Source organism: Oryzias latipes, chromosome 2 (assembly GCF_053564925.1).
Source record: "Oryzias latipes strain Hd-rR chromosome 2, Olatipes_Hd-rR_3.1".
NCBI lineage: Eukaryota > Metazoa > Chordata > Actinopteri > Beloniformes > Adrianichthyidae > Oryzias > Oryzias latipes.
Window position 1 is genome coordinate 3,117,475 of NC_136238.1, and position 15,649 is coordinate 3,133,123.

A 15,649-nucleotide genomic window follows, 5' to 3' on the forward strand; every position below is an offset into this window, starting at 1 on the left:
ATTTTACCTTTAAGAAATCTGGGGGGGGGTTTCTGGAAATAAAAATGGGATAAATTGAAATTTCGGGTTTGCTTCGGGCTTGGGCCTGCAAATCAAGTTAATTGGTCGGGTTCGGACCGGGTTTGGCTTTAATGCCTGCGGGCCTGTGTCGGGTCGGGCTGGATTTTTTAGGCCCGATCTTACCTCTTACCCCATGCATAATGCATTTTCATTTCCAGGTCTTCATGATTTTTCCTCCAAAATCTCTCCTGAAAATGTCATCTGTCAGTGTCTCGTCAGGGCGGGTCCCACCTGACTGAATGGACCAAGTTCCTGGACCTCCAGCTGCATCACTGCTCCTGAACACACTTTTCTGTCTGATTGCAGGTTGAAGGACTGCAGTTTGTCAGGGATCAGCTGTGAAGTTCTGGTCTCAGCTCTGAAGAAAAACCCGTCCTATCTGACAGAACTGGACCTGAGCAGAAACCAGAACCTGAATTGCGGAGTTCTTCATCTGTGTGGTTTTCTGGAGAGTCCAGACTGCAGACTGCAGACTCTGAGGTCAGACTCCAAGTTTCAGTTGTGTTCACATCAATATGATGACAAAGTTGTGTTAGGACTGAACTGCAGACTGAGGCTCATCAGCTCTGATCGGTGTCTTTGGTCCAAGAGACTCCTTTAAAGCGCGTGCAGAAGCAGCAGCCGTGCACGCTCACATGCACTCTGAGTCCATGCAGCTGAGAGTCCAAAGGGTTAGGGTGACAGAGTCCTGCTGCAGCTGGATGCTGCTCTGACAGACACATCCTCCACAAACATCCTCACCTTTTCATCCACAAACATCATCACATCATCCATCAAAGCTCCCAGCAGCTTCTGACTCTTCATTCAGAGCTGAAGTCATGCTTGATCAGGGATCAATGTCCAACATCTGCTGCTGACTCTTCCTCATCACTTCCTTCTTCTCTCTGCTTTGATCTGTTGGAGCTGAAAGTCTCTGCTTGAAGGGCTGCAGCAGAGAAGGACTGGAAGATCATCTCCTGAAAACTGGGAGGAAGACTTTCCAGCATCCTGCTGCTGAAATTCTCCCATGATTCAGTGCTGTTTGGAGAAGAGCTGAGCAGAAAGAGGAAGTGGACTTTTTCTGCTGTTGCTGCAGAAACATCAGTTGGTTTGGATGCAGCCACAGGCTGATGTTTGACTTTCACACATCTGGACTTCTTTCCTGAAGCAGCTGCATGTTGTCCTGAATGTTCCTGAATGTTCTTCTTCTCTGCTTCTGCTGGACTCTTCTGATCTGCTGCTGTTGCTTCACATCTTTGGACTTTTTCTAAACGTTCTGATCTTCTTCAGCTCTGAACTCTTTAGAAGAAGTGAAGGATGAAAAACAGGAACTTTGTCTTTAAACTCAACTCTTTCTTCTGGATTCAGGTTGGAGGAATGCCATTTGAATTGGTCCAGCATTCCTGCTCTGGTCTCAGCTCTGAAGTCCAACCCGTCCCACCTGACAGAACTGGACCTCAGAGGGAATTACCTTCATTCTTCAGATGTTCAGCAGCTCCAGGATCTGGTGAAGAGTCCAAACTCCAAACTGCAGTCTCTGGGGTCAGTAGAGGGTTGGAGTCAATCCAGCTGCTTCCAGATGTTTGGTCCTAAAGTTAGTCTGAGAGCAAAGATGCAGAGTTTCCTGTGAAGCTGCAGCTTCTCAGTGAAGCTCTGAGGAGAATGATGACAGGCTTCAGGACAACAGTCAGCCAATCAGAGCAGCAGAAGCTCCAACAGGTGAAGATGACAGGAAGCTGCTGCTCTGAACAGGACTGAAGCTCCTGCTGCTCTTTCTGCTGCTGTGCTGCATCACTGACTGACAGACCAGGATCAGGAGACACTCCTTCATCTCTGGTTCTCTATTTTCTCTCTTCAGGTGGAGGTGGTGAGTCTGATGTTACATCCTGGAGGAGCAGAGAGGAGCAGCAGCAGCAGCTGGTCTGCAGAGATGTGGTGACTGGACGGTGTTCCTGGGAGGTGGAGATCAGAGTGATGGAGGAATCAGAGGAAGTGGAGATGAGTGTCAGAGCTGCAGCAGGAACTGATCTGAGATCAGCTCCACTGTCTCTCAGTTATGGTGCTGCAGCTCCCCCAGTGGACTGATGGAGAACTGCATTTCCTCTAATTCTTACTTGTTCTGTCCAACAACTTAGCAAACAATTAGAGCTGAAGGCCTTTTGTGTTGGACAGGTATTACTATCACAAAAAGAGGTTGTATAGCTTCGAGAAATCAGAGTATAGATTTGTATAAACCCCTTTTTATTGTATTTTTTTTTTTTATTTGTTACATTTAGTGTGTGTGGGGAGGGAGAGGGGAAGAATGTGAGGGGGGGTGGAAGAGAGTAAAAGGAAAAGAGGTGAGAAAGTGGGGGATACAAGAACTGATTTGAATAAGTTTTTATTTTAAGTTGTAACAATTATACCAGATCTGCTGGAAAGACAAATATTACATCAAAGGTGAATTTCTGACACGAAGATGAGCGGAAAATATCTCTCCATCAAGACACTGTGGGTTAGGAAGGGGGATGAAGCAGACAGGGAGCAGTGTGGCAGTGTGCACGTGCACGTGGGGGTGGGGATACATGCACGCTGCCAAAGTGAACCGTGTGTTCATAAGGGGAACCAGATCCTACCCAGCCAGACCAGGAGAGGGGAGGAGAGACCCCCAGGCCAGAAGCGCCCCCGGCATCCGGACCCAGGCAGCCCGGGAGTGGGGGAGGAGGGGACCGCCCACCCAGCCAGGCGCAGAGAAGGCCACCCTACAGGGCCCCCCCCCCCGACACCCAAAGGCATAAGCGAACCCGAGACGAGAGCCAAGGATGAAGCCAGGGCCCCGAGAACCCATGAGCCGCCCACCACCCGACCGGCGCCCCGTCTCCGCAAGCCAGCCCCGGTACCCGATCCAAGCAACCCACAGCCACCCCCCATAACCCTACCCACTACAACCTTCCTCACCCGCCATATTATCTGAGCCCCCCTCCCCAACCCCCTCAATGCCCTCCCCCCTCTGTGATGGGGAGGGAAAGCCACAGAGGATCCCAGCGAGCCAGCCCCCAGGTCCGTCCCACCCATGCACTCTCACACACATACTTACAATCTTGTGGTTGCCCCCCACCCCCTGCCGCCACGCAGTAACCCCCTTCGGCCAACCGACCCCCCAGCGTCGTATGCCGACCATCACCGCAACCGACAGGATACCCACAAGCCCGGCCCCCCTGAGAGTACCAGGCGGGTGAAGACCGACTGCCCCTCCCTGACCCCACCCATGTACGGAGATGTGGGTGTGCTGTGTGTGTGCTGCTGGTAAAATAGGAGGTCTCTAGTGTGGGAGGCCCCACCGCTTCCAAGCCGCAGGGTCCCTCTGTGTGTGGTGTGTATTTGCTGTGTGTGTGCTGCTAACATGCAGTGTGTGTCTAAAGTGGAAGTTAAAATTGTGGGGGGGACCAGTGAAAGATGACCCTCCCCACAAGGCCCTAGATTAATCAGGGTGTCTAATATGCAAGTAAAAGCGGGATGGAGGGCGGACGCCGACGCAACCCCAGAGAGACACCCCAAGTGAGCCCAGCCAGCATGACCCCCCCATCCAGTTCCCAGAGCCCTATGTGCCTGTGTGCGAAATTTGTTTGGGTGAGAGCGGGGAGGAGCAGCCGGATGGGCACAACCGGGGGAAGAAGGCTCCCCCGAGCGACCAGCCCCCCAGCCGGCCGCGGTAGGCGCCCCCCCTCCCAGGGCGGCTAGGCAGTCAGGAGGCGGCAAGCTAGCCGCAGATGGAGGTCAGAGCCTCGTAGCGCCGAGAAACAGCCAGCAAGGAAGGGGCCCGGTGCCAAAACGGAGGGGCAGGAGGGCCAGCCCCACCATTCATGCCCTTACCTCTCTAAGGACTAGCACCCTGCACCCCCCCCTAAAAAATACCAAAATAGATTTAATAATAATAATAATAAATGATACTAATACTGCTACTACTAATAATAATAAAATAAATAAAATGAAATAAATAAATTAAAGAAAATAATGATAAAAAATAATAAAAAAAATAAAAAGGAAAGAAAGGAATAAAATAATAAATGAATAAATAAATAAAATAAAATAGTAATAATACAATAAACCCACCCAAGGGAACCCCTTAACCCCTGCTTCGAATGCAACGCCGACCCCCGGGAGGCCAGGCCATGCGCCAACTACTGGCCACGGCGAAACACCGGCCGCGGGCAGACGACCCCAGGCTCCAGAACCCCAAGCCCCCCCCCCACGCCACGGCAACCAGCCACCCAGCACGGCACCCGTCTGCCGTTCCCGGTCGCACTGTCTACCCTGCGCCCAGAAGGCACCAACCCAGGAGCCCCTACCAAGTCGCCGGCAGAGTGCGCCCCCCCCCCCCCCCCACGAGCAGCCAGAGCCCCGAAGCCGGGAGAACGGCAGGCCCGGCAGAGCCCACCACCCCAAACCCACCCCGGCCCACCCAACCGGCCAGGACCCGGCTCAACCCATCACCATCCCACCCCTACTAGGTGATGTGACTAACCAGCTGGAGCCAGGGAGAGTCTGAAGCCGACAGGTTTTTTGTGGAGTACATTATCTTTAAACTAATATGCTCTGACATGAGGTTTCTGTAGTGGTTGATGCTAAGATTATTTTTAGATTTCCACTTTAGGAGGATAGTTTTCTTTGTGATACATACAGCGGTGAGAACCATATAAGCCTTGTTAGATTCCATGTTGATGTTATTCAGGTCACCGAATAAGCAGAATTTGGGGCAAGCAGGAATCTTATGATTAAACCAGATTGATAAATCCTCACAAACCTTACGCCAGAATGATTGGACAGGTGGACAGAACCACAGGGCATGCAAATAGTCGTCTATGTTGTTACCTATGCACTGTGTGCATACAGCAGACTGATTGAGACCCATTTTAAATAACCTCTGTCTGGTGTAGTGAGTTCTGTGGAGAATTTTGTATTGAATAAGTTGCAGATTAGGACTTGTTAGAGTTAAATAATTATCATTTGCTTGGACACTATATCTCCATAATATGATTGTCTCATTTCTATCTTTCAGTAAGAAAACAATGACCTGAAAAGTTGTGATTATACGAGAATATGATGTTCTTGTTGTTTCTGATTAAATGACCAGCATTCATGTCTGCAACCTTCAGTTTTCAATAAAAGAAGGCTCCATGCACTAGGAGGGCAGAACTCCTCTGTGACAGTTTGCGCTGTGACAGACTGATTCTCCTTCTGCGGAAGTCTAGCAAAAGTTCTCATCTCCTGTGTGGTTCTTCTCTTTATTAAGGAAAAAGTCAGAACCCTGACATCTTGGTGGCGTGACCCGGATCTCAACATACCCACCGGTGGTGGACTGAGGATGACGCGCTGAAGCCGTGCGCACGCCCGGACAATATAGGCTGTCCGGAAGAAAGTCCCGGGAGGTGAATTCTTCGCCGGGCCAGCGTCATAGGTCTAACCCTCATCTGCCAGCGGTGGCTTGACGAGATCCGACCGGAAGTGACGAACCACAGGACTGAGTGAGTTTTGCATACAATCACAGCGCAAAGAATAAAATAGCAGAAAAGGTTTCTGGCTAAAACGGGTAACCAGTCCCAAGCGCAAAGAATAAAATAGCAGAAAAGGTTTCTGGCTAAAACGGGTAACCAGTCCCAAGCGCAAAGAATAAAATAGCAGAAAAGGTTTCTGGCTAAAACGGGTAACCAGTCCCAAGCGCAAAGAATAAAATAGCAGAAAAGGTTTCTGGCTAAAACGGGTAACCAGTCCCAAGCGCAAAGAATAAAATAGCAGAAAAGGTTTCTGGCTAAAACGGGTAACCAGTCCCAAGCGCAAAGAATAAAATAGCAGAAAAGGTTTCTGGCTAAAACGGGTAACCAGTCCCAAGCGCAAAGAATAAAATAGCAGAAAAGGTTTCTGGCTAAAACGGGTAACCAGTCCCAAGCGCAAAGAATAAAATAGCAGAAAAGGTTTCTGGCTAAAAAGGGTAACCAGTCCCAAGCACAAAGAATAAAATAACAGAAAAAGGTTTCTGGCTAAAACGGGTAACCAGTCCCAAGCGCAAAGAATAAAATAGCAGAAAAGGTTTCTGGCTAAAACGGGTAACCAGTCCCAAGCGCAAAGAATAAAATAGCAGAAAAGGTTTCTGGCTAAAACGGGTAACCAGTCCCAGCATGCAAAAGTAAAAAAGAAGGAGAGGTATTTTAGAGACCCTCTCTGGAGTACTCCTGTAAAAAGGCAGTACAGGTGGCAGGGAACATTAAAAAATAAAAATAAAATAAAAAATTAAAAAAAAAATTAAAAATATATAAAATTGTATTACTATATAGACACACATATAAATTTATATATTTGCGCATTAATATCAAAGTGACCTTGGTGTCGGAGATTCAAGCTAGTTCGATCTCCCTGGACCAGGAACTTGGGACATAGCGTGCCATACCTCTTGGTTGGCCAAGGTCACCAAAGTAATCTCAGAGTTTTTGCATCTTTTCGACAACCTCAAAAGTGTGGACTGCAGATGGTTAAAATTGATTTGTGTTTAAATCCAACGGCCTACAGTTGTGACTATGGGTATTAACTTGAGTAAATCCCCTGACGGGGCTCCTTTACAGGGGGACGAAAAATATATATGGTGCAAAAATACCCAAAACAGCCTACAATATATGTTGAAATAAAAGATAAAGTATGGTGTGAAAGGGCAACTAAAAATCGAAGAATAGAAAAAAGTAGTTGTTAAACTAGAGACAGTATGAGTGAGATAATGCAGCTGCGTGTGCCTGAGTGAAATTCTGTTGTCGCAGTAGGTGTGCATGTGTGTGTGTGTGTGTGTGTGTGTGTGTGTGACCATGAGAGAGAGAGAAAAGAGGAATAGGAAAAAAAGGAAAACATGACTAGTCTTACATTAAAGGATTCATTTCAGTGAAATGGTTTATTTTGCTAAGTGTTAATATACCATTAGTTTTTGTGTTGTGTATTTTTTGCTTTTCTTTTAGTTTGGAGAGAACTATTAAAAGTAATTGTTTGTGTCAGCCTGTGCTTTTAAACTGTGATTCAGACATTAAAATATTAATTTGAGAGAACTTGTGTAGCTCAGAAACAAAACAGAAGACAAAACAGAAGTCTTGGTTATCGGTTCTGAAGCAGAGAGAGAGATAAGGTTTTTTTTTTCCATCAACCAACTGTATGTGATCGTAAAGAACCTTGGTTTGATCTTAGATGCTGACCTTAGCTTTGACCAGTGCTGAAATCTTAATTCATGCTTTTATCACATCAAGAATAGATTACTGTAATGACCTCATGTCTAGCGTAAAGAAAACCACACTTATCACATACAGCTAGTCCAGAACACTGCACGCCTTTTTAACAAGAACCAGGAAGAGGGAGCACATTACACCAGCTTAGAATAACTGCACTGGCTCCCTGTCAGCTTTAAGATCAATTTTAAGATTTTTTAGATAGTTTATAAGAGTGTTCATGTTCTTGGTCCTTTTATTTCAGACATGCTTTTAGCTTTTGAACCCCCCAGAGCCCTCAGGTCCTCAGGCGCGGGCCTGCTGAAGGTCAGAACTAAAATCTACGAATAGGCCTAATTAAATGTTATATTAAAATTTATTACATATTTACAGTATTTGTTTAATGCTAGTTTTGTACTTTTTATGTCTTACCTTGTTCCAATTTATACTTTAGGTGTTTTTTATGCATTTTTTAGTATAGATTTATATTAATTTATATTTTCATTTACTAGCTGTTTTTTATATTTTAGCTCTTTTACTTACTACTTCTCTTCTTTTAACTTTTTTATAGTCATTTCTCTTTTATTTTTGTTTATTTTTATGTATGTAATTAGGTGCTATAGAAATAAAATTAAATTTAATTAATGCAAAAACACAGAGCCATATTACACCCCCGTACATTTTACTCCAAAAAGCTTGATCCTGTTGCCCAATCTCTACCACCATGTGTACAGGCAGTTTGTGCTGCATCGATGGCTGTAACCTCTTCGGCAGATGTAATATTATTTCATCCTTTACAACTTTTAGTCCCTCATGCCATTGACGTTTTTTTCTACAAAGCAAAATGAAGCTGAAATTACAGCGTTAACCAGAGCATGTGAATTAGCCAAAGGAAAAGACCTTACAGTGTACACAGACAGCCAGTACGCTTTTCCACCCTTTTTTCTATTTTGCCAAACAATGGGAACGCAGAGGAATGACAACTTCCACAGGCAAACCCATCACCCACGCACAACTTTTACTTAACCTCTTACAAGCCATAAAGGCCCCATCAAGGTTAGCAGTTTGTAAATGTGCTGCACACACTGCAAACATGGACACAATCTCAATAGGGAACAGGCTTGCTGATAAAATTGCAAAACAAGCGGCGGGAGGACACCACAACACAGAAACATACTCTGCAGAAACAGAAAACACACAACTCATAGACACTAGCATCCTGCATGACATGCAAAGCTCAGCTCCACTGCAGGAAAAGAAATTGTGGTTATCAAAAGGAGCAGAAATAACTGAAAAACAAATTTATGAACTGCATGGTAAACCTATACTCCCGAAATCATTGTTCAAAGCAGCGGCAGTTGCGACACATGGGCCATGCCATGTGTCGACAGGAGGAATGACAGTGCTCATACAAAATTATTTTACAGCATTTGGCCTACAATCGTACTTAAAAAGGTTTTGTACAACATGTCCTACCTGTATACGGAAAACCCACAGGGTAACATGCGACCAAAGCGGGGAGCTTTTCCTAAGCCATCCTACCCTATCCAGGTATTACACATGGATTTCATTGAACTTACTGCAAGTGGCCCCTATAAGTACTGCCTTGTGCTAATAGACGCATTCTCAAAGTGGGTAGAAATAATCCCTACCAAAAAAGCTGACGCGATCTCAGTAGCAAAAGGTATCTGTAAAACCATCATTCCCAATTATGGAATACCAGAAATTATATATAGTGATAATGGAGCCCATTTTGTTAACACCATCATCCAAAACATGGCCGCCAGCCTAAAAATGACGTTGAAAAATCACTGTGCATACCACCCACAAAGTGCAGGACTTGTGGAACGCACAAATGGAACAGTAAAAAGCAGACTCAAAAAATGCATGGAAACAACAGGAAGACCATGGCCAGAGTGTTTAGATCTAGTAAAACTATACATGAGAATCAGACCTACATCAGATGGCCTGACACCCTTTGAAATAGTCTATGGTAGGCCCTATAGGTTACCTATAGTAGCCACAGACTTACAAAAAGCTAATGAAGAAAAAACAATAGCAGATTTTATCATAAGAATGATAAACCAGAAGGAGGTGTCCAATGCAAATTTACTGCCATCTGACTCCTTATCTCCACAGGAAAGCTCACCGGTGAAACCAGGCGACTGGGTGTTCATCAAGGTCCTAAAAAGGAAGAACTGGGCCAGCCCACGGTGGGAGGGACCATACCAAGTCCTCCTAACAACACCCACTGCAGGAAAAATAGCTGAACGCCCCAGCTGGATACATCTCAGTCACTGTAAGTTGCAGCGTGCACCAGAGGCCTAAAGGAGGCTGTTGTGGTGAAGTCTGACTACAAAGGGGTTCCGTCTTTTAGTGGCGGTTCGTCTCAATCGTCAGCGAAGAAACCAGCCGAACCCAACATCCATTAGAACCTGGATCTTTGAAGTGACCCTGCAACCTAGCAGCATGGAAGGCCCACTGCTGGGAGACAGCAGCAGGTGGGCGCGGAGCTGCGCTGTGACTGTAGCACGTCTTCTAGTCGCACTGACTTTCCTAGCAATGGAGAAACCAGGAGAAGGCGGTATCAACCTCGTCCACCGCTCATGGGATCTGTATGAAAAGACAACTCACCTCAATATTGCCACCCATGATCATTCCTACAGTACCAATCTCTGGTGGCAACTGATGAACAGAACTGCACACGACAGCAACATCACCAGCTGTTATGTGTGTACTTTCATGCCGTATGCTTCCCACAATACAGGTCTCCGTCCAGGCAATATCACCAGAAGACAACAAGATTGCCTGTATGAACTCAGCACACACCCTGGCTACAACTGAACTAACAGGAGGACATTCAACTCCTGGAGAAAAAGGAATTACTTTGAGCGGTTTTGGGTTCCTCCCAATAACCCCCCGTGGATCAGGTGGCCCAATGAGAGACCTGTTGCCACTACCACAAGACCCCATTAAGCTCCCGGAGGTGATATCTTTGTTCGATCTAACTACTCAGCTTGTATGCAGAAAACCAACAGGATCAGAGGAAGCTGTGGATTATTCCTGATCTGACATAACAAACCAGACCAAAGGTAGGCAAAACCTAGCAGGTTGCAGTACCATAGTGCCTGGAGACCGAGGATCCAGGGTCCTGGCTGATTGGTACTTCCTGTGCGGACACACTGCCTATGCATCCCTTCCTCCAAACTGGGGAGGCCTTTGTGCTCTGGTCCCTCTGGTTCCACCTGTGTTCTCATGAACAGAACCGTCCGAACACCCCACCCCGCACGACGGAAACGTGCTGCACCGGAGTTCCACATGAACGCCCTACAAATGACTACCACTACTGGAGTCCCATGGGAGTTCCGCATCTGGGGTGGAGGAGCAAAATTCGGACAATCACTCCTTCCATGGATCGGAGTGGCAGAAGTAAGAGACCACATCGAGAGCAACAGGTACGCATTGCTGAGACTCCTTAACACCACCTACAAGTTTTCCAATGCATCAGCAGCAGAGATGTCGGCCATAAGAACTATGGTTCTGCAAAATCGACTCGTGCTCGACCTCCTAACTGCATCATCAGGAGGTGTGCAGAATGGTTGGAGACACCTGCTGCACTTTCATCCCGGACGGTACCAGTGATGGACAGGACATTTCTACCGCACTGCACGACTTAACAGGGCTGCAAGCCTATGTTAAGTCTGCGACTGGTGTTTACTCATGACGTGTTTGAAATGATAAAAAAGGAGGGATGTTAGAGTTAAATAATTATCATTTGCTTGCACACTATATCTCCATAATATGATTGTCTCATTTCTATCTTTCAGTAAGAAAACAATGACCTGAAAAGTTGTGATTATACGAGAATATGATGTTCTTGTTGTTTCTGATTAAATGACCAGCATTCATGTCTGCAACCTTCAGTTTTCAATAAAAGAAGGCTCCATGCACTAGGATGACAGAACTCCTCTGTGACAGTTCGCGCTGTCACATACCGATTCTAATTCTGCAGAAGTCTAGCAAAAGTTCTCATCTCCTGTGTGGTTCTTCTCTTTATTAAGGAAAAAGTCAGAACCCTGACAGGACTTTTGGTCATATTAAAGGCATTCAAACAGATCTGTAGCCAAAATTGATCACTAGAATTCAATGATAGCTCAGACTCCCATTTTGTCATGGGTAAGTAAATTGTTTCATCTATGTCCGATAACATCTTATAAATTTTGGAGGTGAGCTTGGGATTTTTTAGGTCAATAAAATGTGTTACTGTAAAGGGAGGGTCTAGGTCTATTTGGGTTAGGCAGTATTTAGTGCTTATAGCAGATTTAAATTGCTGATATTCTAGAAATTTATTTTTACTAATCCCATAGATCAGGGGTGTCCAAACTACAGCCAGCGGGCAAACTGCGGCCCACGGATCTGTTTATATTGGCCAGCAGCAAATTTTGAAAATGTAATTGAATGTGGCCCGCACATGGCGCTTGAGATCAACTCTGTTGCACTTCTCAGTTTCAACGCTAGATGGAGTCGCTCACAGAAAGGTGTGTTGCGGAGTGGGTGTGTGCTGAGAGCCCCGCGTGCCACAAGAGAGGGGGGGGGGCGAGTGCAATTGGAGATGGGTGTGTGAGAACGGAGCGGAGTTGTGGGGGTCTATATATTCTGTGTTCGGAGGACGGGGCATTTTTTTTTTTTTTTAAACTAGTCCTGTCCAACAGCTAGGCAGACAGATGAGAGCTGAGGGCCTCTTGTGTTGGACATATTTTACTTTAACAAGAGGGGTTATTAATCTTCAGACAAACCAAAGGTATGTCTGAATAAACCCCTTTTGTAATTGAGGCCAAACTTTATTAATTTCAACCATGTTTGGAAATCTTTGGTGTTGGACCGGACGGAAAAGGAAAGAAGGGAAGAAGAGAGAGGGATGTTAGAGAGAGGGGGGGGTAGGAGGGTGATAATAGGAGGGGAAGGGGGGTAAGACCATGAAGCAGCATAAAGCAACAAGTTTACTGGTTGTTAATCATTATGGTAAGGTTCAAATGTAGTACAAAAAGGGCGGGGCCTGTCCACACACACACTCAAGTGAGCGACCTTGGGAGCATTTCGGTAAGACAACTCAGGCAGGCTTTACTTAGGCCACTCCCCTAGGGCGGGTCAGTTAATCAACTCACTTGTGCAGCATCCTATTTAAGTCCAGGTGTGTAAGTTGTTCATCCTTCTTTACTGCAGCACTGCGTTCTTTGCCCCACCCTCCTCCCCGGCTTCCACCTGTGAGCTCCGTTAGGGGTAGTTATTACCCAAAAGTTTATGGAAATTTCTCTCTCTTGGAATTGCACGGAGTTTTATGCCAAACCAAAGGAAAGTGAAATGCAAAGTCAAAGGAAAGTGAAATGCAAAGTCAAAGGAAAGTGAAATGCAAAGTCAAAGGAAAGTGAAATGCAAAGTCAAAGGAAAGTGAAATGCAAAGTCAAAGGAAAGTGAAATGCAAAGTCAAAGGAAAGTGAAATGCAAAGTTAAAGGAAAGTGAAATGCAAAGTTAAAGGAAAGTGAAATGCTTACTTGGAGGAATATGAAATGCTTACTTGGAGGAATGCGAAATGCTTACTTGGAGGAATGCGAAATGCTTACTCAGAGGAAAGTGAATGCTAACTAAGGAAACTGAATGTCAAGAATGTGAAAGCAACAAGTATGTGGAAGCAAACTAAAGATGTGAAAATAAATATTATTACTACTGCATGAGTTGTCTGACTGAAATGTTATCAACACACCTGCTAGCTGCAAAAATGTCCACATGTCAACATGTACACAAAACAGATAGTGTTCACACGCATACTTATGCCTTAAAACCAACTAAATGGCGTATACTTATATAGCGCTTTCTACCTTCTTACGAAGGCCCAAAGCGCTTTACAGTCACAGTCCCATTCACCCACGCACACACACATTCACACATTCACACACTGGCGGCGGCTCCGCTGCCGAACACTGGCGCCAACCTCCCACCAGAGGCAAGGTGGGGTTCAGTGTCTTGCCCAAGGACACTTCGACACATGGGCGTGCAAGGCGGGAATCGAACCTGCAATCTTATGATCATGGGTCGACCGCCCTACCGCTGCACCACGGCCGCCAACTAGTGTGAAATCTTTCATTCATTCAATCATGCAAACTATTAGTGCAAAGGTGAGCGAACACCTGTGCTCAGGTGAGTGTTTATGTTCTTCTAAAATGGATGGTGGAATGTGAAAAGAAGGAGGAGGAGCGCCCAGCCACCCCCACACCCAGACCCCCGCCGCAGCAGCAGCGGCAGCCGGAATTCCCCCAACGCCACACGGGAACAGGCAGGGAACAACCGCCCCCCGGGCGACCAAGACCGCCACCCAGGCCAGGGCCAGCAGGACCGCCGCGAGGCCCCCAGAGCCAGAGAGCAGGGAGGCGCGGAGGGAAAGAGAGCGCCGCCCCAGCCCAACCAGGAAAGCAGCCCCCCCCGCCGCGCCGAGAGAGCCCAACGCAGGGCCCCACCGGAGAAGGACGCCCACAGCCCCAGACGAGCACCCCACCACCACCCAGGGGTTCCGGGCATCCCCCCCGCCCCAACCCCAGGTACGAGCCAGGACCCCCCAAGCGAGACCCGCTCCGCACTCCAGGCAGCCACCCACCCGGCCCATGGCTGGTCCAGGGAGGAGCAAGGCAGGGGCCCGCCGCCCCCGCCCAGGAGAGGGGAACCCCAGGGAAAAAAGGGGGCCCACAAGGGGTGTTGTAAATATGGCCCGACCAGGCTCGGCCACTGTTGGAAGTTTGGCGGGGCCCAGCGCTCAGGGGCAAGGACCAGGACCCACCCCCCAGGGACACGAACACCCCCGGCTCAGGTGTAATGTGAACCCCCCCACCGTGCGGAGAGAGCACCTCCGGGCCCAGGAAGCCGGCACCCAGGGGACACGGCCGCCGTCGCCAAGGGGCCCGCACGAGGACGGGGCATTTTAATAAATAGCATTCTGAACTGTGAAAAAGTATTCCCTTTATGTAAAAAAGAACTTGTTTTGTTTTTGGAATTTTTTTTGTTCAAAACATGATTCATTTTGCTTCATGGAAGAACAAAGGAATCCAGCAGTTCCAGCATATAATTCAGAATAGAACATTTCTGTCCCTCTCAACGTTATCCTCAATCTATGGCAGGGGTGTCCAAAGTTTTTTTGGTGAGGGCCAAATACAGAAAAATGAGCAAAGTTCCGGGCCGCACACTAGAGGTGACATATTGACACATGATTACTGTGTATTTTTAACTCACCTATAATGTGAAGAACATTGCTCTCAGTGGGAGCAGCGATGCTGATCTGTGCCACATAAAACAAGCCCACATCAAAATGAAACATCACTCAATGAAACCTCATTCCAACCAGGCAGTTCAGAACGGCTTTATTGAGCAGCTGAAGCCAGCAGATCTTTACATACGTAGCCGTTAGTGTGGTTGACTGGCAGAGTGCACGATTTTCTAGATTATAAAGACTCGAAGTCCAGTTTTCTCAGAAAAGTAGACCAAAAAAAGGGCTTATAGGTGACCAACAAGGACAATTTTAACATTAAACGCACACAATTTAAAAAGCTTCATTTTACAATTACACTCTGTGACAAAATATGCAGCTATTGCTAATTAAAATGTCAGGGTTATTCCAAATGGGGGTAAGTTTACATGGAAATAATGTGAGGTTGTTTTTTTGAGAAAATCCCACCAGGCTGTTAAGGATGAGCTGATGTTTAAACTTCTGAAGCATTTGTGTTGTTTAATTTTAGAACTGAAGAAAGGTAAATTAGAAATATCTAGGTTAGCACAGAGATTTTGTTCTATATCTAGCCAGGATTCATCCAGCACACCAGGATTCAGCCATTTTGGTACATAACACAATCTGTTCATGGAGTAGTAGTCCTGGAAGTCTGGAAGGCCTAGTCCTCCTCTATCTTTAGGTTTTTGAATAGTTTTTAAACTGATCCTTGGTGGTTTACCTTCCCAGAGGAATTGGGAAATGAATGAGTCTAATGATTTGAACCAAGTAGTTGGAGGTTTGGAAGGAATCATTGAAAACAGGTAGTTAATTTTGGGGAGAATCGTCATTTTTATGGTTGCAACTCTCCCTATTAGAGAATTGGGCAGAGTTTTCCATCTAGTGAGATCAGCCTCGGTTGTTTTAAGGAGTTGGGTGTGGTTTAGCTTGAATAGATCAGAAAGCGTAGAGGAGATATTTATACCTAAGTACTTTATGTTGCCTGTTTGTAGTTTAATAGATAACGGATTTAGGTAATTGCAATTAATTGGTAGAATTGTGCTTTTAGACCAGTTTATGGAGTATTCTGAAACTGAGGAAAATCTATTAATTAGGGAGATGATTTGGCAGATGGAAGATTGT

The 15,649-nt window shown here is 46.3% G+C and overlaps 1 long non-coding RNA gene across 2 annotated transcripts; it reads left to right on the plus strand.

Annotated features, from left to right (window-relative positions):
- Positions 1–364: 364 nt before the first annotated feature.
- LOC144983656 (uncharacterized) lies at positions 365–12,986 on the plus strand. 2 transcript variants are annotated; one of them, XR_013647417.1, is made up of 4 exons: positions 365–540; positions 1,408–1,581; positions 1,898–9,555; positions 9,634–12,986. It is a non-coding gene; the product is annotated as an uncharacterized LOC144983656 (long non-coding RNA). The 2 variants fall into 2 exon arrangements; XR_013647416.1 differs by having other exon boundaries at positions 1,898–5,543; positions 9,396–12,986.
- The last annotated feature ends 2,663 nt before the right edge of the window (positions 12,987–15,649 follow it).